We start from the raw sequence: 22706 nt of genomic DNA on the forward strand, positions 1-22706 counted from the left end.
TCTTCGTAGATTATTTTTCAGGGAAAAGTTGCTACTTCAGTTCTTTAGATTATTCGTCTCTAAGCCTTTCACTTTTTTCCTATTCTTTTCAGTTTTCCTTTCTCCTTCCTCCCTCTTCTTCCTCTTTCCCTGTAAAGAGTACTAAGGAATCTTATGCTCATCTCATGTTTTACAGCTCTGTAAGTATCAGTGAGGTTTAGAATAAATTTCAGAAGAGAAAAACGAATCCTTAAGCGCCACTGATATCAGATACTGCATCTGACTGGCGCTGACACAAAGTCCTTGGGAAGTGTGTGCCCTGTCCTCATCATTCATGTTAGGACGCCCCTCCCACCTGTTATTTGTCTGCATTTGAATGTTTTCAATTTTCACAATAACCTTATTATTTTAGTTTAAAATTTGACCCCATGGATATAAAATCTGTTGCTGTTAGGATAACTTATCCCCAAAGTGTGAGCGAATTTCACATTCCTGCTTTGACCCCCCCTTTTTGAACAAAAATATGAGAAGGAAATAGGATAAGCATTTAGGTATCCATGGAATTTATAGGGAGAGGGTTGAAGCGGCCAGCATTTAGGTTTCACCAACTTGGGAATCTGAATTACCACAAGGCAATTTGCTTAGCCATTTCCAACAGGGACATAGAGGAACGGGAAGTTCTCCTACTTTATTGGCGAAATCTGGGAAGAAGCCTGGGGAGAGGACTGGCATTCTACCCTTAGAATGAGGAGAGATGTCTTTACCACGTCAGTGACCGACACAGAGCAGGGAAATGTAGGCAGGTCTTAGTTCTCAGTCAGAGAAGTGCTCTTTAGGGGACAGTGGAGAAGATGCTCCAGGGTTCTGAATCAGCCACCTTTGCATGTCCGGGTCATCTGTGGAATAAAGGCAGGTGCATAGAGGATTAAAGGAGCCTGGAGGCTTCTGGCTACTTCCAAGATAAGTAGTCCTTCCCTTTCTGTTCCTTTTCAGCAGGTATGAGTGAGAATCAGAGCAAAAAGCCCCCTCCGTAACATGAGGTGTCAGGTGGTATCAGGGGTATTATTTATTATTAGTTCACTCTGTTTGGCTGCCTGAGCTTTTATTTCTTATTAAAACCACAAGAAGAGGAAATAAACCATTTTAATTTTGAAAAACAGAAGTTGTTTTATGTTTGACTATTGAAAAATTGTAAGTAGATGATAAAAGAAAACCCACAAAGTAAAGGGAACGCATCTTTTGCGTTTTGATGTGCAATCTTCAAGAGCCTAAAAATAGCCTAAAAAGGCTTTCTCGAAAGTTCACTTTCCGGAAGTGCGTGAGGCCGGTCTACTGCGCACACTCGCAGATGCCGGGTCTGGTCCGTCTCTTTAATCATTGCCAGTCTTTGTGTATTTGCATTTCTTTGATTACCAGTGAGACTGAACATCTGTTCTTGTATTTACTGGCCCTAATTTTTTTGAGTCATTGATTCCTCTCCCTTAGTTAATTTTCCTCCCCTCTGTGGTGAAGTTGTTTACTCATTTGTTAGTGACTAAGTTACAAACATTTCCTTCCAGGTGTTTTCCTTTACCCTGATATTTTTTTTTAATATATATTTTTAAAAATATTTTTGTTATTTAAAAAACTTGGCATTCGGAGCAGAAGAGATGGTTTAATGGTTAAGAATGCATACTGTTCCTGCAGCAGGGTTGGGTTCAGTTCTCAGCATCCACCTGGGTCACAACCATCTATAACTCCAGCTCCAAGGGATCCGTCTTCCGGCATCTGAGGGCACCTGCACACATACACAAAATTAAAATTATAGCAGATTTTTTTTTAAAAATTGTATCTTATGTGTTTCAGTTCATTAATATTTTCATTTTTTTTTGCTTTAGTATCATTCATGGAATAACCTCTTTTTAAAGTTGTAAAATTATTCACACATATTTTGTCTCAAAATAACATTTATTGAATATCTACCTGTGTCATGAGCTGTATTTGTCTTCATACATATATAATTTCATTTAAATTGTACAGAAATCTGATGGAGTAGATTTCAACTTTATCTCTGTTTTATCAGTGACAAAATCAAGGACAGACAGCACAATTTATTCATGGTCATTGGGCAGTGAAGTGGTTGACCTAAGACTAGTGGTCAGGTCTCTTAATTCCATAGGATACAAAGTTTTTACAAGTTCATAGTCTGGAGGGGATGGTGCTGCAATATTTAATTAGAATAAATTCATAATTAGAATCTATTACAAATATTTTTCTCAGAAAAGTATCTAACCTGAGAAAATTGCCTTAATCTCCTGATGTAGGCTGACAATGGAAAAAGTGGAGAATATGGTCAAGAATATCAATAATCATCCTTGGAGAAAAATTTATTAATTTCCATCATATATGTAGGTGAAATACTTTGGCTATGTGAATTTCCTATGGAAAATCCAGACTCATGTCACCTTGAGATATTATTTGTTCATTTTTTCTTGGCCCTTTTCTAATTGTCTGAAAATAAAAGCGTGTTATTATTCATGCTCTCTAGGGACAATATTTTATTTCTACCATCTTTGTACATTTAATTTGTTGGTATATTTTGATGGCCAAGTTAGGTTTTATGTCTGAGGAAATGAGATGTTTTAAACTTACATGGAAAAGAAAATGATATTCCTTTGAAAACCTCATCTCATAGAACAAATCATACTTTTAAAAATTATTTAGTTAAGGATGATTTCCAATACTATTAGGTCAAGAAAAATACATCAGGTAATAAGTCAAAAGGAGACTGTTCTAAATAGTATACACTTATGAAATATTGCAGAAATAATTTAATTTCATTTTCTGATGAAATTTAACTTTCTTATGAAGAGCCGAGGAAGGTCTTGCTTTTTTTTGTTTGTTTGTTTTGGGACAAATATTCAGTTAAAAAAGATAATTTAAGGTGGGCTGTGGTGGCACATGCCTTTCATCCCAGTACTCAAGAGACAGAAGCAAGTGGATCTCTATGAGTTTGAGGTTATCCTGGTCTACAAAGTGAATTTCAGGATATCCAGGGCTGTACAGAGAAACCCTGTCTTGAAATAAAGGAGGTAATTTTAAACACTTAGGCTCATGTCATAAAAGACATTAATTCAGTATTTGTGAAATAGAAAATTCATAGGCCAATTATCGACCACATAGGGAATCCAGTGAAGGGGACCAAAGGGCATTCTGGATCGCCAAGGCAGGATGAATTCTCAATAAGCGCCACCACTGTTAGCTTTACAAATAGGGGTGGGGTGAAAGAGGGTCCAGCTCTGCCTTCTGGGTAATAAGTCAGTCTTTTGGGGGTAGATAATTTTTAACTGAGTAATAGTTGTGTGGAACTGGAGGAATATTACGACCTGAGCAATCATGAAAGGAATGACTTCCCATTTTCTTACATGAGATGTGGGAAAAGCTGAGGGAGAAGTGGAGATACGTAGGTCTGACTGTGTGTGTGTGTGTGTGTGTGTGTGTGACTCAGGACTAGGATCCAAACCATGATTCACCCACTCAACAGGTACCTGTGGCAGCACCTGCAGTGTGTCTAGACTCATTTGGGAAACGATGCTATTTCACTTTGGCTTCAGCCCGAAGACATCTGAACTAACTGCTGTGGTGGTACTAGGGATAGTATGCATTTCTTTCCATCATTTCTCCATCACTTCTTCCTATGAGACAGAGACTGAGCAGTAGCTAGGAACTTGAAATTAATGTATGACATTCTGCTGTGCATGGCCACCATGTCAATGGTGTCACACCAATGACACGCCCTCTTTTTAGTTTAGGAAGCTGATTGTTTCACTGTCCCCTCAATTAAGCTTTTACCACAACTTTGAGCTGTTAGCACTACATATAAACAATGTGTTTTACTTGGCTTGTGATCCTTGTGCGCACACCCCATTGGCCATGGCCAACGAGGAGGAAGAGTGACAGTTCAAATTTAGGGTACCTGAAGACTTAGAAGTAAATGTGTCTTCTAGGGAGAGCCTATAAAATGAAAGAAATGATGCCAGAACAATCAGCTTTCAGGAGCAAGTATGGCATCATGTGGCTGTTCTGTGAGAGCAAAGAAGAGGGTAAGGAGTCAGATGGAAGCATGGCAACTCTGAGTGTGTGGACATTGACCTCGGGAGATCATATTGTTTCTTTTGTTCTCTCACTGAAACCCCTCTTCTTTCAACAATTCCCTCTTCTGCTTTCATGGATTGTGTGTGTGTGTGTGTGTGTGTGTGTGTGTGTGTGTGTGTCCCATTGAGTTTAATTAGGGTTGTTTGCATGAGTGTGGGTGGGAGGACTTTTTTTTTTTGCTGGAGCACAGTTTATTGCGACCTTAGCACTGAATAAAAAATTGGCATCCCCTTCATCAACAACCATTAGCTGAAGATAGACTCTTGTCCACCATGGCAAGGGTGTGGTGGAGCAGATAAGCTCGCACTGTGACAACCAGAAAGAAGAGTTAGAGAATATCTGCCCTCCAGCCATTCTCACTCTTCCTCTTGACTTCACCTCAAACCCAGAGCCCATGGGATGCTAATGTCCATCTCAAAAGCAGATTCCCTACCTTTAGTCCATCCTCTCTGGAGATGTCTTCAAAAACAAATAGATGTGGTTAATAATATCAACCCAGTATAACTGACCGTCAGATTAACCATCACACACATGCATGAAGCAAACATGAAATTTTGAGAAAAAAATGTGTTGTAAGGAATCTTAATCCTTCCTGTTCTCAGTCTCTCAAGAAGCTATTTGGGCATTGTAAAGTATGAAGTTGGAAGCCCATGGCAGGGGTAGGAGAGCTGTGTATGAATGGAGAAACTAGTGTGGCCAGGAAGGAATTTACTCCTCTGTTCCACATACACACAGACATTGAATGCTTGTTATGTGCGAAGTTCCGCAACAGGTATGAGGTTACAATGGTTTACAGTGTTAGTGTTTCCTCTGGCCTCAACCATCCATGATCAGGAGGATGAAGTCAAGGAAGAGGGGAGTCACTATGTAGCAGTGAGTATCATGTTGGGCCATTGCTGTAGCCCTGAATGTAGGAGTTTGAAATAGGTCTCGTAAGAGATAAAGGAGGATGATAGTCATTGGGACTGTGCTGTGGAGGTGTGCCCCCAATGATCTGTGTAATTGACGGTCCTTCTGGAGCAAGAAAGCCATGTTTCCCCCTATGATTATGCATACAAAGCTCAATGCTTCAGGATGGATGGATAGATATTTCTGAGACTGAACATAGGCACAACTGTTTTCTTAATTAACAAAACAACTAAATACTATGACTTTTTAGCCTAGCATCTGAATATGCTCTTCAGTTCTGCCTGGCAAGCCTCTTTCTCTTCAGAAGCTGTCTGTTTTTCATACTTAAGCCCAGCTGAAAAGCTAATTTGTGAACAGAGAAGGGTGGAAACCAGAACAGACATGCCGTTCCTAAGCAGCTGGAGCACATTGCAGCGGGGACTTTGTAAAAACACACGCCACTTTGCTGCCCCACTTCTGGAAAGCCATATGCTCTCCTCCTGAATGCTTGGAGTCTGAGTTTCTTCCGAGTTTCAAATGTATAATTAAAAAACATAGGTTAAAAGATAATCATCTATAATAGTCAAGTTTGTAGTCACGTTGTTAGATTTTCTAGATGTACAGAGATATATTTCAGATGGATAGGCATTCCTCATATCTTTCAAAAACTACAAAATATGGCATTTAAAATGTTTTAAGAACTTAGGACAGTGAGACACATCTGCTCCTGGCAGCACCAATTACTTTGAGAGGAAGATGGGCATTGAAGAGGCTCCTTAGCCATTTGGGCAAGAAACTGCTCTTACCTGAACTGTTGAACTGGACATGCAGTACCCGCAGAAAAATGACTGCTGAACTTGCCTAAAGGTGAGATGATCCTTAGAGGTTCCTGCTTCATTAAAAAAAAATGACTGAAGTGTATTTAGAATTTCCTGCATTATGAAAAAGTCTGCTGGATACTATGGGCCTGTAGGCTGAAGATGGATGCCCCAACAGTACAGAAGAACTTTGGGTGACTGTCCAGGCAGTGAGATATCTCTGTCAATTCTAATGTTTTAGAAGTTGGTTATAATGTACTTCCTGTTTACTTAGGTAATATTATATTCTTCTGGAGTCTTTGATGGACTTGAAAAATTTATAGTTATAATTAAATATTGTAACTGTAATTCTTGCTTGATACCTGTTTTGTTATATGTAATTTTACTATGTTAAAGTTAAAACCATTTTTTTTTGTTTAAACAGAAAAGGGGAAATGATATAGAAGGTCCTTCTGGCTATGTGTTGCTTTCATTGGTTAGCTGCCCTGGCATGTTGATAGGGCAGAACTTAGGTAGGCAGAAAAGACAGAACTGAATTCTGGGAGGGAGAAAGCAGAGTCAGGGGACACCATGGATCCACTGCCGGAGATAGACATGCTTTGCCAGTAAGCCACTGCCATGATTAATAAAAACACAGATTAATAAAAATGGGTTAAATTAAGATGTAAGACTTAGCCAATAAGAAGCTAGAGCTAATGGGCCAAGCAGGGATTTAAATAATATAGTTTCTGTGTGATTATTTTGGGGCTAAGCTAGCCGGGTGGCTGGGACCAACAAGCATCTCTTTCTGTTACACATTTGGATTGCCACAAAGGAGACTTGCATGGGCAAGGGCTGAAATAGGTTAGAGTTAAACTGTTTAGCTGGAGGGTTTGATTCTATTGCCATGTGGCTCTGAGCTACTGATATATGGTAAATTTTGATCCATTTTTTTTTAAAACAAGTTTTCCCTGCGTTCCATGTTGGCATTGGATTGCTATTCAAAGGACTTCCTCCTGCCGTTTGCTCTAAGGGATTGACCATTTTCTTTCACTATGAGAAAACACCTCAGATGGTCAATTTTTAAGGACAAAATGTTTAATTTTGTTCATAGTTTTGCATGTTTCTATCTGTGGTTTACAGATCCTGTTGTAGTTGGGTCTGTGGTGAGGTAGAACATTGTAGTGGGCATATATGGTAGAGGAAGCTCTACACTTCATGGTGACAGTGTAGCCATGAAAGGGGGTAAAGGGGTTTAGAGCACCCAGCTTTTCTTGATGAGTACTAGCATTTGATTCCCAGAACCCCCATGGCAGCTTCCAACTGGCTCTAATTCTTGATTCTAGGGAATCTTAAGCCCTTTTCTGGCCTCCAAGGGATTGATTATTTTAAAAATAAGAATGTTCCTTCAAATTTGCATGAATTTATCACATGGACTTATGAAAATCTCCTTTCCTTACCCCAACCCTTCTACTTTCTTCCTTCCTTTTTTCCTTCCTTCCTTCATCCTTCCTTTTTCCCTCCCTACTTCTCTCCCTACCTCCCTCCTCTTTGTTCTTTACACCTTTCTTCCCTTTTTCCTTTCCTCTCTCCCTCATTCCCTTCTTTTGATACTTCTATATGGATGTGGTATTTATCAGGGAATTTTACATTCTTGCAGCATGACCTCACTGTAACCACACACTCATGAAGCTAAGACTCACCCATTTTCTGTGGCTAGAACTGTGCTAGGTGTTCCCCCACTCCCAAGCAACCCCACACAGAGTTCTACAAAGAGGATATTATAAGCCCCATTTTGATATGAGGAATCTAAGGCTTAGACAATATCTAGAATTTACTTTTTTAGGGATGGCCACCTGGGGCTATCTTACATGGGAGATAAATCTCCAGGAAATACTAAAAGCACTTTTAAGGCTCAGTATATATAGCTTTAGCACATCTGCTTCTGATTTCTTAATGCAGGAGCCAGAAGCTCCATGGAGAGGCATTAAGGATAGACTGCAGATGAAGCTGTTGGTAGAGAGGTTCTGTGCCTAGGGACCACATTTCTGGAGGATGAGTTATCCTGGAATCTAACCAGAGGAGGACATTAACCTAAAGATTCAGGTAATTAATTAGATTATCTGAATTACATAAAACAGAAATCTTCTTGCTTCTGTGTTGCTTCATAAGTATAGAACACTGACAATATGTAAGAGAATCCAAACCTTTCCCCACTTTCTTCCCCTCCCACCCACACCCCACTCTTCCTTCTTCCTCTCTTTCTGCCCCCTCCCTTAATACAGTGTCTGATACTGTAGCACAGGCTGGCTATGAAATTGCCACATTCCTTCTGCCTCTGCCACCATTCTTTCTTACTTGTAGTGCTGGACTAACCAGTAAAGAACGACTTTCCACCATTCTTATTTAAGAACAATTGCTGATTCTATTTTTTATTCTCTAACCCACTGATACTGTACAACTGGGCAGGTTGTTTATTGAAGGAGTGTCTGGCTTGGCTGGCATCATTTTCTACTTCACAAACACTTGTGCTCACTGGGCTAGATGTAGCTTGGTTTCACCAGGGGTCAGGGCTTCCTTGTGTTGTGTTTTTCTTATTGGGTAGAGTTTAGGAACACTGCAGAGGTGTATTGCATCTCGGAAGATGTAGGCCCATTCAGATATTTTCTTTTGATGGGGAGGAAGGAAACAGGGTCTGGCCATGTGGCACAGGGCAGCCCTGAAATTGAGATCTCTGCCTCATCCTCCTGAATGCTGGGATTTCAGGCATCTACTACCAGGTGAGGAGGGGGTGGCTGTTATGTAAAAGCCCTGTGCTAGTGATGTAAGCCAGAGGCATTGTTCTAAGATATTCCATGGTTGGTATAGCAAAAAATAAAGCAAGTGAGTCTAGGAAGCCAGTGAGTCTACTTATAAACTAATGAGAGGGACTGAATCATCGGCGGGGTGTGAAAGGGATAAACGTCATCTTCTTTAGTCCTCATTATAAGTGTGTGAAGGCAGGACATTTTATCACAGCCCATTTTAAACTGATTTCCGTAACGTTAGCTTTAAACAGTCTAACTCTTCTGTCCCACGCCTAAGGGAGTGTTTCTTTCCTTTTTTCCTTTCCCAGACCCAGGTCCTTAAATAGTATGATGGTGCCATAGGAAGGTGTCTGGTCCCTGCCTTGGATATCTACACCCTTCACAGGAAGGAGCTCTAACTCACCGCATGTTGACTTTGCTGCTTCCGCTCTGAGTTCATCGAGCTTCTTCCTGTCTAGTCTCTGGGGCTTGGGAGCTCTGACTGCTACTCAGTCTGACTGTAAGGAGTCTGCCTACCCGGAACCTTCCTCACTGCACTGTGTGCCTGTGCATACATATCGGGGTACAGTCTTAGCCTCTGCATTCTTTTTTTTTCTTAAATTGAGACTGGGCCTTTCTATGTAGTCCTAGCTGCCCTGGAACTCACTGTGTAGACCGGGCTGGCCTGGAACTCTCTGAGCTCCTCCTGCCTCTTCTTCCCGAGGGCTGGGTTGAAAGTGTGCACTGATCTGACTAGGTTCTTCTGCTTTCTGAGCCCCACTTTAGGTAGAACATTACTTCTCTTCTATGACTCATTCCAGGAGAGTCTGGCACAGTTGGGAACATTTAGTGGCATCTGATTGTCTCCCTCTCACTTTGCCTTTCTCATTGAGTCTCAGGATTGGTAATGCCTTGTAAGCCCTGTTTCTCATAGCATGAATTTTGCTTTTTGGTACTTAAAACTTGGTTTTTGAGTTTCAGAAACACTTTTCCTGATGTACCTCCCTCCAGCTCAGCTTCTAGAACTCGGTGAGGAAGGAGCCAAGAAACAGCTATGCTTTGTTAATCTCATGTGGACTTTCTTCCCCCATAACATTGGGCCAGAGAGCCTACCTGTAGGCTGTGCATGGAGAGAAAGAAGCCCAGAGTGATGTGATGTGCAGTATGATGACTCTTTAGTACCGCTGCAGAGAACACCCAAGGTTGGAAGGCAAGAGACTTCAGGAGCTCTCAGAAAACATGAATACGTATGTGTTCACATTCGTGTATGTGCATGAATACACACATATGTATGTGCATACACATATGAGAGGGGGGAGACAAAGAGAGAGCTAGGATGCTAGGATAAGGAAATGGTAATCAATAGTAAAGGAATATAGAGTTCTCTTAATCATTTTGTTGTGTACATGTATTACAAAATAATGTTGCATTCCTTAAGTGTATATAATATATACGAATATATGTAAAACTGAAGCAATTAGTGTCAAAGTATCCCTTCCGTAGACTTGCTAGGATGAATTCATGATCTCTCCTGGGCGGGTCATAAGTGGGTAGAGAGAATGATTGTAGTCACTCTGTTTGCTAGTTTAATGAAGAGGAGGGAAACCTTGGTTAAGGAAATACCTCCATAAGATCAGGCTGCACACAAGCCTGTGGAACATTTTCTTAAGCACTGATGGATGGAGGAGGGCCCAGCCCATTGTGGGTGAGGCCACTCATTGGCTGGTGGTCCTGGGTTGTAAAAAAAACAAGAAGACTGAGCAAGCCATGAGGAGTAAGCCAGTAGGCAACAGTCCTCCATGGCCTCTACATTAGCTCCTGCCTCTTTCAGGTTCCTGCCCTGGTTGAGTTCCTGTCCTGACTTCCTTTGATGATGTGAAAGCATAAACTGAGGAAACCCTTTCCTCCCCAAGTTACTTGGGTCATAGTCTTTGATCATAGCACAAGTAACCCTAACTAAGACAGTCATGAACCACTAATAAGCACTGAGCCTAGGCAAGTTGTGTCTAGATTGGGAAAGATAATCTATTAGGTACTTTTTTTTCCCATGTCTGTGACAAAGCAGGTGACAAAGCTAGTCAAGGGAAGAAGGTTTATTTTGACTTACATTTTGAGGCTACAGGGCATGAAGGCAGGGAAGGCATGGTGGCAGCAGCTGGAGGTGGCTGGCTGGCTGCATTGTGTTTTGTGTCAGCGAGCAGGGTGGACGCCAGTGCTCGGCTCGGCTCACTTCCTCGCTTGCACTCAGTATGTACCTCAGCCCAAGGAAAGGTGCTGTCCACATTCAGAATGGGTCTTCCATCCTCAGCGGAACCTTTCTGAAAACATCCTCACAGTCACAGCCAGAGGAATGTCCACCCGCTGACTCTGAACCCAGTCAAGTTGACAGTGAAGACTAGCCATGCAAAATAATGAGCCTGCACAAAATCTAGGAAGAAGGAAGAGGCGGTCTCACTGGTCAACTCAGAGGCAAGCCAGAACCCTGAAAAGTCACCTACACAATTGTTCAGAGAAACAACATTGCCCTGACAAGTACAAGGAGAAGAAATAAATTCAATCAGGAAAAAGATGCCGTAGCATCTGTTTCACGCATGTTTGTTCTTGGAGGAAGTATGGACAGCCTGGGTCGTACTCTTTCCACTGAGATGACAATGTGTTCATCTTAATGCCACACTAGAAGGCAGGTCAAAGTGCTTGTCCCGACTTTCCTCTCTGCTAAGGTGTCTCTGTCTCTCTCTTCAAGGTTATTTCTAATCTGTTGTGTTAATTATGTCAATAACACAAATCCCTCCCAGATTTGGACCAGTTATGGCAGAGTTCAGTATTTGGAATGAATTATGCTTTCAACTTTTCCTACTTCCAATGATATTCTGTTGAAAAAAAAATTTGGAGCACTTATGTTGGCACTATCATACGAAAGAGATGGCTCATGATTTGGAACAGCATTTAACAATAGCACAGACCCATTGTCTCTCTGATAATTATCAAAGGCATTTAGAATATTTGGAAAAATTAGTTGTTTTTATATGACTGAGTCATTGACATTATTGTAAGCCAAGATCTCCATATTAAAATTTATTTGAAAAATAGTTGAAAGTGGTAGAGACAATGGAAAATATGAACAAAGAGGGACAAACCTTTGCATTGTGCATGCAGTATGTGGTTGTGGGTTATGGATACTGCGTCCAGAGTAGAACCTTCACGTGTGCAGTGTGTGCAGCGCACAGCTGCAGGGATGGGTGTTGTCTCCAGAGTGGAACCTTCACATCTGCAGTGGATGCAGCACACAGCTGCAGGGATGCATGTTGTCTCCAGAGTGGAACCTTCACGTGTGCGGTGTGTGCAGCGCACGGCTGCAGGGATGGATGTTGTCTTCAGAGTGGAACCTTCACGTGTGCGGTGGATGCAGCGCACAGCTGCAGGGATGGATATTGTCTCCAGAGTGGAATGTTCACATCTGCAGTGTGTGCAGCACACAGCTGCAGGGATGCATGTTGTCTCCAGAGTAGAACCTTCACGTGTGTGGTGTGTGCAGCGCACAGCTGAGGGCACAGATATTGTTTCTGTAGTGAATGAGCTCAGCATCTCTCTGAGTGTAAGGAATGCAGCTGTACAGTGGGTAAAGGCCATGATGATCATTACAATCTGTGTCATATTTAACCTCTGAAGTCAGATCTGATGAAAGGCATAAGAGAGGGGAGGGAAAGTAGTTGTCCTTTCCTGTGGGTTGCATTGGTGGTGGCTTCCTGAGTGACTGCATGAGAGAAGAAATAGGAGACTGTGTGCAGACCCACGACTGTCGGGAACACTGGCTGGTGCTGTGCTCTTCCTATCCTTGGTATAAAACATCAGGAAAACATGAATAAAGAATGAGAAGCTACAGAAACTAAGCAAAATATTCTCAAAAGAAATGAAGATGTCTTCCCAACTGGACACATTAGCAGTTTAAGGGGATGGGAAAAGCTCTGCGTTAAAGGCAGTGAGGACCGAAAGCCATTGGATAAAGCTGAGATTACATCGAATCCATGGAAACTCGTGTTTGAGGCCTGAGCATCAAAAAATCATTTACTTTTGTTGAGGCAGAAAAATAATAACAGTGATACCCACACAATTAAATCCAAATAACCTCATAATGATAAAATGGAAACTTCCTTGCTTGAGACTATTTAAATGTATTTTCTGCCACATCTGTTTTGTGATTGTATTGGAATTCTTGAATTATTACAGCAAGTTACTGCAGGCTGAGTAGCTTATACAGAAACTTTTCTCATAATTCTATGTTTTGGACATCTGGAAGATCAAGTTCAGGGTGCCTGTGAGGTTGGGTATTGTGAGACTCAGTTCTCAGCTTGTAGACAGCACCTTTATTCTGTCTTCCCCCTCCCTTTGTGCTGTGTATACTTGTGGAGAGGTGAGGGGCTTTCTGGTGTGTTTCCTTTTATAAAAGAACATGAGTTCTATGGGATTAGGAACCTGCCCTTATGATTAGATTTAACCTTGATTGCTTCCTTGAAGGTTGTATCTCCAAAAGCAGTTGCTGTGGGAATCAAGGCTTTCCTTAATCCTTAAATAGGTTTTGGGAAGACACAGTTCAACCGAAAATGCTTATCTTTGCCTTCAGTAGCAGATAATATCTCCGAGGGTCTGGCACTTGTGCTACTTCCTGGAAGGGACAGAGCCATCCTCATCAGCGTAGAGAGATAGGGAGGTTCTCAGGGAGTTGGGCGCTTATGACAGCAGCAGCCACAGCCCTCTCTAAGCCTTTCCCCACCAATTTTTTCTAGTCATGTTTTCAAACTGCTCTACAGAGAAGTAGTGTTTCATGGCCATTGATTTTTCAAAAATTTGTTTGTTTGTGGAGTGTTTTGCCTGCAACTATGTATATGCATTGTATCTGTGTCTTGTCCTTTTAAAAGCCAGAAATGGTCATGGATGCCCTGGAGCTAGAATTATAAATGTCTGTGAGATGTTAGATAGGTGCCAAGAAATGAATCTGGGTCCTCTGCAAGACCAGCAAGTGCTATGAACTCCTGAACTGTCTCTCCAGCCATTTGATGGCTGTGTTTTAATGAATTTTTAAAAGTGTTGTTCAAATTGCATGCAAAAATATATTTAATCAGTAAAACTATAAGAAACCGCATCAAGCAACTCACTTGCATTATTTGGTAGTTCAAATGAGAATGGCCCCCACAGGCTCATCCATTTGAATGATTGGTCCCCAGTTGGGGGAAGGAACTGTTTGGGAAGAATTAAGAGGTGTGCGCTTGTTGGAGGCATATCACTGCAGGTGGGGTTTGAGGTTTCACAAGAACCACATCATCTCAGTGTATCTCTCTCTACCTCCTTGTGGATCAAGATACCTCTCAGCTGTTCCTGCCACCATGCCTTTACACCGCCATCATGAACTCCAGCCCTCCGAAACCATGGCCCAAATTAAATGTTTCCTTTTATAAGTTGCCTTGGTCTTGGTGCTTTCTCACAGCAATAGAGAAGTAATTAAGACATATTATATGGCAGGTTTGGATACATTTTTGATGACTTTAACAAATACTCATAATGTAGTTAGGATTTTCAGTAGGCCTTGGAATACTGTATTTGCCATTTCTTTTTTTTAAAATTTATTTTAAGAATTGTATATGTGTGTAATTTGTTTACATCATTTTTCCTCTCTCTTTTTTTCTCAACCCCTTCATAGGCTCCTGACTGCTCTGTCTCATAGTCATTGCCTCTTTTTCTTTAACAGTTATTATACATGTGCATGCGTGTGCATGTGTACAAACACACGCACAATCTGCTGAGCCCATTTAGTGTGGCTGGGTATGTGTATGTTTTTAGGGCTGGCCACTTCATATTGAATTACAAATGAGGGGCTTCATTACGGGGGAAGACTCGCAGTAGTTAGTAATTGCTCATAGCTCTTCACTAGAGGTGGAACCCCACCAGACTCCGTTAGTCACATTGTGATGTATAATAAATACAATTACTTATGTCTTTTAAAGTGTTATTTCTTTGTAGCTGAAGAACCCTGGATAATCCATGAGAAACAGTTTATATGTGCAAAAGAAATTTATGAAAAATCAAACATTAAAGTTACTATATAATCCTATTTAAACCCCCACTTTCTACAGGTTTTTTTCTTGTGAAAAAAAAAGTGTTAAAATTCTTGCAGCTGGGCATAGTGACATGTAGTTTGAAATTTCTTTGAGCCGTCATCCAGCTCCAAAATAATGATATGGAGACTTATTATTAATTATGAATGCTCGATCTTAGCCAAGCCTTTCCCCATTTGCTCTTTTAACTTAATTTGACCTGTTTCTATTCATCTATATTTTGTCTCAGGACTTTTTTAGATTTCTTTCATTCTGTATGTCCTTATTTCTTGCTCCCTTCATGTCTAGCTGGCTGGCTGACCCTAGGCATCTCTTTTTCTTTCTTCCTCGAGTTTAAATTTCTCCCCCTACTTACTCTTCCTGCCCAGAAGTCCCATCTATACCTCCTGCTTAGCTATTGGCCATTTAGCTTTTTATTAGACCAATCAGGTACCTTAGGCAGCCAAGGTAAACAAATGCAACATATCTTTACATAGTTAGGCTAATATTCTACAACATAAGCAAATATAACACATTTTTTATAGTTAAACTAATATTCCACAATAGCGGTGCCTGACTTTAATTCCATCACTTTGGAGGCAGAGGCAGGTGGGTCTCTGTGAGTTCAAGGCCAGCCTGGTTCACAACGAGAGGTCCAGGGTAGTCAAGACTGTTGCACAGAAAAGCACTATCTCAAAAAAAAAAAAAAACCCACACATATACATGCACAGAAAATTCTTATATAACTGAACTTACAAATTTAGGTTACTGTAATGTATTTATACTGATAAGTACTGTTCTTCATATTCATTTATTTAAAAACTCTCATTTGAGAGATGTTTGAGTGTTTAAAGAAGTTTAGAAAACAGTCATCTGTCTCCTGGATAGTCTGTATGGCACATGTTCAACAGCACACATTGCTCACACCACGGTCACGTGATGTGAACAAAACAGAATAATGACACAAAGTCAACAGAGAAGGTCAGACTCCTAGAATTTCCGGTGGGTAGGAATGTGTATCAGATAAGTGCCCTTGGATCGCTAGTTTTATGGTCTGACAATGAGCAGTCCTTCATTATAAATCATTAGAATTAGAATTAAGAAGCATTAGTGTCAGGAGTTGAGTTGGGCAGGGACATTCCTGGGAGTCTCTGGTATTAAGATGAGAGCTCGGTAGGAACCTTCCTAATGGAAATGTCACTGATAGTAATTACTCCTTTCCAGTCAAGCAGCTCTTTGATTTTCCTCCAGCATTAGGGGACCGGGCAGCCCGACAGACCCAGAGAAACAAGAGGATGATTTAGAAAGCCTAAGACTCTGTAGAGCTGACTAGGGAATTGGGAAACAGCAGCCGCTTAATCTGATATTCGCATCATTTGGAGAGTATTCTGGGACAGGCTTTCACACTATGAACAGTGAATTCAGTGAGGGCAAACTGGGGTGGGATAGTAAGAAATCTGGTTGTTAGAATCCCAGGAAGCAGACCATGCTAATCGCTAAGATGCACTAGGGGCAGGGGAACCAGGCAGTTTCAAGGTTAAACTAATGGGTCTCTGGCTCTCTTGGTTGGTTCTCCATTGAAATCCTTTTAGCACTGTCAGCAAGTGCAATGGTCCCCATTGCACAATACTTGTGCAATCTCAATTAATATACAAAAGGCTTTAAGCATAGCTCCTGTTCAAAACTATCTTTAGTCCTTTTTTAAAAATGAGTCTTGTGGCTCTTTAGAGGTCGTACCAGTAAGATTCCACTTCCAAGGTGTATGCTCACAAGTTGAAGGTGAAGTCTCTGATAATCCAATGATCTCCTACTGAAGGGGGGACACATTTGTCTTCCATTTTTCAGTTTTCTACTCTAATTATCCCGCATGCTTTGTGATCTCCCCACCCACAGAATCAGCCTTTCAGTCTCAAAATGAAGGGATTGAATGGGGATCACCAGCCTTATCCTTTTTTTCTACTTCAGTGTTAGAAACTTTGTTTATGGAGAATTGGCAAGAATGACGTCAAAAATAATAAAATATCTGTATTTGTGTGTGATGAGTTAAGACAAGATTGAGTTCTTCTGCTTGTCTGTGGATATATGATCATGCATAGCGCACATGGACAAACACACGCCTACATTGTAGTATGTCAGTACGGTAGATATGCTTATCCATTTATTTTTGTCCTTCAATAAAGGAAATACTGTAGTTGCCCCTGGTGACACTAAGCACATTTCTCTGTCAACTGGCGAATGTGATGCTTGGTGTCTTTTGAGTTGACTTTCTAGCAATCAGAGACAACACACATCTGCTGTATTTTGTTTTCGTGGGTTTACAATGGTGGGAATAATTCAAAGCGTTGCTTCTGTAAGTTCAGTAATCCCATCTCCACTTAGAAATGAAATGATCGGTAGCTTTTTTTTTTAAGCAACTAAATAATGCATCACCTGATGGGATGAGGGTATACTGCTAAAAGTCATATCAAAAAGCATACTCTATCACACTGTTCGGTTCTCAGAGCTGTTCCATTAGTGCCCCTTTAACATGTAATATTTCCCAATTAAATGTGTTGGTAAGAATTATTCATTTTAATAATTGAAGAGCTTCCCCCAGCTCCCTGAAGAGCGTTACCATGGAGGCCCGGCTCCACTGCTGGGAATAATCACAGCACGCTGATGTGAAAAGAGGGTGACAGCTGAATGTTGGGATTGCTGAGAACTGGGACTAACTCGAGCTCCTCTCGATGGCTGCTTCCCAAGACATCCAGGAAGTGACCTTTACTGCAGCAGGTGGTGATGTCGGGTGGTTCTGTGGTGACAATGAAGAGAGCAGTTTGTCAACTGCTAGACATTGACGGCGCTTCAGACACTCCGAGGTGACACGAGGCGGCCTTTTGGCTGTCCTCCACACTACTTAACTACCAAGCAGCAATCCCCCTCGTGGGTTTTCTTATTCTTCGGGCTGCCATGAGAATTTTCAAAGGAATGTTCTTTCATTTTGAATAGAAATAAGTAAAAAGCCTTGAGGTCTTAGGAAACACTAGTACAAAGGTGAATTTTTGAGAAGGGGTCATAAGCAAATATGATGGAGCTGTGATGAATGTGGGTCTCCAGCCTGTTGCGGGTGGGTGGGTACTATGAGAGGAATTCCTTGGGTATAAATGCTGGTAACTACAACCACAGCATTAGGAGATCAATAATCCCTAAGCACTTAAGTTCCAATGATAAGACTTAGCGTGGAGGCACGTTATTATAAATTCAAGGGCAAACTGGCCTACATAACGATACTCTGTCTCAAAAAAGAAAAATAAATTCAAAATATTAAACACAAACCACACATTTCAGTTAAGGCTGGCGATCTTTCCCTTTGCAGAAAATAATGAAAGAGTGCAGGCAAGGACGTTAACACTGAATCTGTGTCTGATGACAACCAAAGGAACAAAGCAGCCACTGCTCAGGTTATAGTTTCTGTGAGCACAGCATTCAGTGTGTTGCATAAGCCGATTCATTCCACTTTGACCTACAAAGCCCAAGCGCAAGACTGTGATACTGTGCTAGCTTAGTAATAGCTGTGTGACAATCTTCAGTTGCATCCCTCCTGTCTCCATGGTGATTACATTTTGGGACTACTCAACACTGTGAGGTTCTCAAATCACTCTCATATTTACTCATGCAATCCTTAAAACAAGGAGGCAAATAGAACTATTTTTATGTTGATTATATAGAGAAATTATAAGGTTTCCCCAGTTTCAACGGTTCATCTTTAATTTCTAGAATGTTCTTATGGTAAGTATTTTATAGATTTTCTTTCTCTCTTTTTTTATCTTTTTAAAAAAATTTGTAAAAAAACAAAACAAAAACCAACAAAACAAAAAACCAGTCAGTTTTACAGAATTGTGTGGTCTCCTTGGTATTTAAAACTATCTTTGCTTCTCTTTGTCTGGTAAGAGGCAGCATCATGTACAGTGTGCTTAGAGCCATCTAGGAACAAACACAGGATGAAGCTGCTTCCCTAAAGGGTCTCTCTTCTTTCCCATCTCCAGTTGTTCTGTTGTGAATGTGGAGCATGAAAATGATGAAAGATAGAGAAAGGGTCTGGGGAGATAGACCGACTAGCTCTGTTCTGAGACTCTGCCTGGAGAGGACAGACTTGAGCAAACACTTTCTTGGCTCATGGGCAATGGGAGAATGATTCTTAGTTAGATTCTGACCAATTTTTTTTGAGGGGGGGGCTTGCTCAGAATTCTTGTCTATGGTTGTAAGGAACCATATTGTTGTCAAATGTGAAAGGAGGGTGTCTGGACAGGGGCTCCACCTGTCCAGACACCCTCTTCCCCAGTGGATTTGACGCTCAGCGGGCGACACTCCACCTTCTATGTAATCTGTAAACTATCTTGATAAGTGCTTCTTATACGACATTATAGCTGTTTTTTTTTTTAAGGAAGGTTTTTAGAACCTCAGCTAGCAGTTGACAATGTAGCTTAATCTTTTTTCTATTGTATGGCCTTGTAATGAAATAAGAGATATATGTTGGTATTTTGCCCTGGATCCTGGCACAAAGCTCTAACACCTTTGCAATTTCATGATGAAAGAAGCATGTGTCAATCAGTCATAATCAGCCCTTACTTTATGTTGCTGAGGTGACTCTCAGTCCCAATGACATTCTCAGATGGGAAGAAAGTTAGAGGCTGATTTAGACACCGGCGATTTAATCAACCACACAAAGGCCGGGAAGCCTTCTAAAGTCTCCAAGAAGGATTTAGGTGAGTGAGAGAATGATGTGTGGTGATGGGCATAGCTGCCTTTCCAATGGGCTGCAGAGAGCTGGGTTGGTATAAGCCTACAGAGGCTTTGTTGGGTAATGCATCCATAGAGGCTCTGGAAGTGATGAATATCATTCTCCTATCCCTTGTCCAATATCATATATTCCTAATGTGTGCAGCATCCTATATATCCATTTATTTTTTGGAGGTCGTGGCCTGCCAGCAAAGTTTCAGCACATCTGTCTCTGGCAGTGGTCCCATGGCTTCTCTAACTCTGCCCTTCTTTCTCCCAGTGTGGCACTCTGCTTGCTAGAGGCAAGCAAGCGCTCTCATCTAAGAGAAGCTTTATGACTCAGCTTCTCCCAGCATTAAATTTAGTTTTCCCTGCCTATCTAAGTTCTGCCTTGCTATAGGTTCAAAGCAATTTCTTTATTAATCAATGGTATTTTCAGCACATAGAGGAGAATCCCACATCAGAGATTGTATCTCACTCCAGTAAGAATGCCAATCACTAAGAAAACAAATGACAAATGCTAGTGAGGATGTGATGAAGAGGGGTCCCTTGTAGACAGCTTGTAGGAATGTAAGATGAGTTTATCCACTATGGAAATCTCTCTCAAAACACCTGAAAGTAAATTTATCCATTGTGGCTGCTTTCCCTATGATCTGTTTGTCTTTGCATTGTGTACAGTTGTGGCATTTTCTGTGATGGTTTACATTTACTGTAAAGAGAGGCTTCTTTGATGAGGGCTGGTGGTTATCCTTATCCCTGGATATAAGGATAGGATTTTGAAAAGAGTAAGGAATTATGCAGATCTAGTACAGTGACAGGAATAAGTTATTTTCTAAGGTCCATGAACTTATTAGACTTAGGAAGCTGGCTAGGTTTCCAGTACCAGACATAAGTTCTCTCCTGTTGAATGGGCTTTAAGTCCAACTAGAAATCACAGTTTTTGCTTCTGTGACTCAGAACAGTGAAGAATGGGGAAGAAGGGGAAAAAGATCATAAGAGTGTTAAAATCCTGAAAATAGATCTACCATAAGATCCAGCTGTACCATATCTGTGTAGTTACTCACAGGATCTGCGGTCAACATGTCACAGATGTACTTATACAGCAATGTTTATTGAAATCATATTTAAATTAGCTAAATTGCAAAAGCAAGAGAATAATGGACAAAGAAAATGTGGTACATATATAAATTGTGATTGTTTACCGCCACAATGAAGAATGGAGGTATACTGTTCACCGGAAAATGGATGCAATGGGAATAGTCAAATTAGGAATGAAGCCAGTATCAGAAGGATAAATACAATATTTTCTCTTATTTGTGGTTCCTATATTTTTAGATACATATTATCATACGTGACATGAGAGTAGACGTGGAACTGTCTAGAGCAATTAAGGGAAATAACGGGGGAGGAGAGAAGGCAGGGTAGAGCAGTGGGCAGATATTGTCAAGGGGGAACACACAATTGTATGAAAATTCTTATGAACACAGTATCAGGTGTAGAGATATATACAATTAAGTTAAAAATAGATGAATTCAATCGATGTGATGGGTAATCTTGCTTATCAACTTGACACTCTTGGGAAGAGGAAACTTCAATTAAGGGATTACCTCCACCAGGTTGTGGCATGTTTGGCGGCATTTTCTTGACTGTTAATTGATGTGGGAAGGCCCAGCCCACTGTGGGTGGTGCTGTCTGGAACAGGTGGACCTGAGTATATCAGAAAGATAGATAAGCAAGCCAGTAAGCGTCATTTCTTCCATGGTCTTTGCTTTAGCTTCTACCTGCTAGTTCCTGCCTTGACTTCCCTTCCTGATGAACTGCAACCTGGAAGGCAAATAAACCCCTTCTTTTTAAATTGTTTTTGGTCAGTTTTTATTGGAAATCACAGAATTAGGGAAACAAACTAGAATAGTTGATAACAATTATACCTCTGTTCATTGAAAAGTTCTGTCATCTTCTGGGCAAACTATAAATATTTTCAATTTTTCCTTTCCAGGGAAATGGGACTTCAAACCAAGCTGCTTAAGGAAATGGCTAGAAAATGAGAATGTTTAATTCTCTGTGATAAGAAGCGAGACATTTGAGGAAATGTTTTAAATGTGGCCCCTGAATGTAAAATGTCATATTTGGATTTGTAATGAGATGGCATAGGAGTTAAAACGTATGGGCTTGAGAGCCTGGAAATGAGTGAGCGTGATCATGGATGGACGAGCTCCCTTTTGTCACGTCTCTATTCCAAACTGATGAGAAGCCCGCAGAGTAGAAATAACCAGTCTCCTAAAGAAAGGGCTTACTGTTGTCATTTAGATGTAACTTCTCCACGCCTCTCTGGGATCCAGAATTAACTTGGTGGAATGTCAGTCATTATTAATGACCATACATAATGTGACAGCACATAAATAATACATGTGGGCTCGTTTCTGTATCTAAGAGCCTGAAATGTTGGTACCATATTAGAAAATAGTGAGTCTTTCATGTTGGCTGTTATTTAAGGATTTTTCTGACAGAGGTGGAAATCAGCATCCTTCCTTGAGTTCATGCTGCTGTCTGTGCGGAGAAAAGATTTGCTTTGTTCTTACTTGGAGGGTTCATTAAAATGCTCACTTGAAGCTTGTTTACACAGAATGTATATGGACACCATTGGTCGCTCTGTTATCCTTGTTCTTTAGAGTATATGACAGCAGTGTGTAAGCATCAGGCAGACTCCAAACAGTAACGCCTCTGAGCTTAAAAGACAGGAGATTTTATGTAAGACTGGTTGCATAGATGATGGGAATTGGAAAACAAAAGCAGACATTCTTATGATTAAGACTTTATGAAGGAAACACCTTGTATTAGTTATCTACTGTGGTGTTTAGGAACTGCCACAAACTCTGTGGCTTAGAAGAGCAAAGTGCTATATGTTTCTGAGGGTCAAGGACATGTATGTGGGTGACACGAAGTCCTAGAGTTGACTGGGGCTGCAGTCTCACCTGTGAGCGCTTGTCTAGACTGGAGGATCCTGATCACTTAGGCAGGTTGGCTTTGCTGTGTCACCATGTGGGCCTCTCCATAGGGTAGCATTGTGTCATGTTGGCAGGCTCTGTGCAGTGTGAAAATAAAGAGACACTGAAACCAGGAGCTTGTCCTTCTCCTTCTGCAGCGATCTAGCCTGCCACTTCTGTCGCTGTCTACTAATTATAAACAAGTCATCCTCGGGGAAGGCAGTCACCCAAAGGAAGTGCCACAAGCTGAAGAGTTTTCCAGAGAGTTGCTGCTGTCATTCTGCAGCCTAG

The sequence above is a fragment of the Microtus pennsylvanicus genome, chromosome 5 (genome assembly GCF_037038515.1).
Source record: "Microtus pennsylvanicus isolate mMicPen1 chromosome 5, mMicPen1.hap1, whole genome shotgun sequence".
NCBI lineage: Eukaryota > Metazoa > Chordata > Mammalia > Rodentia > Cricetidae > Microtus > Microtus pennsylvanicus.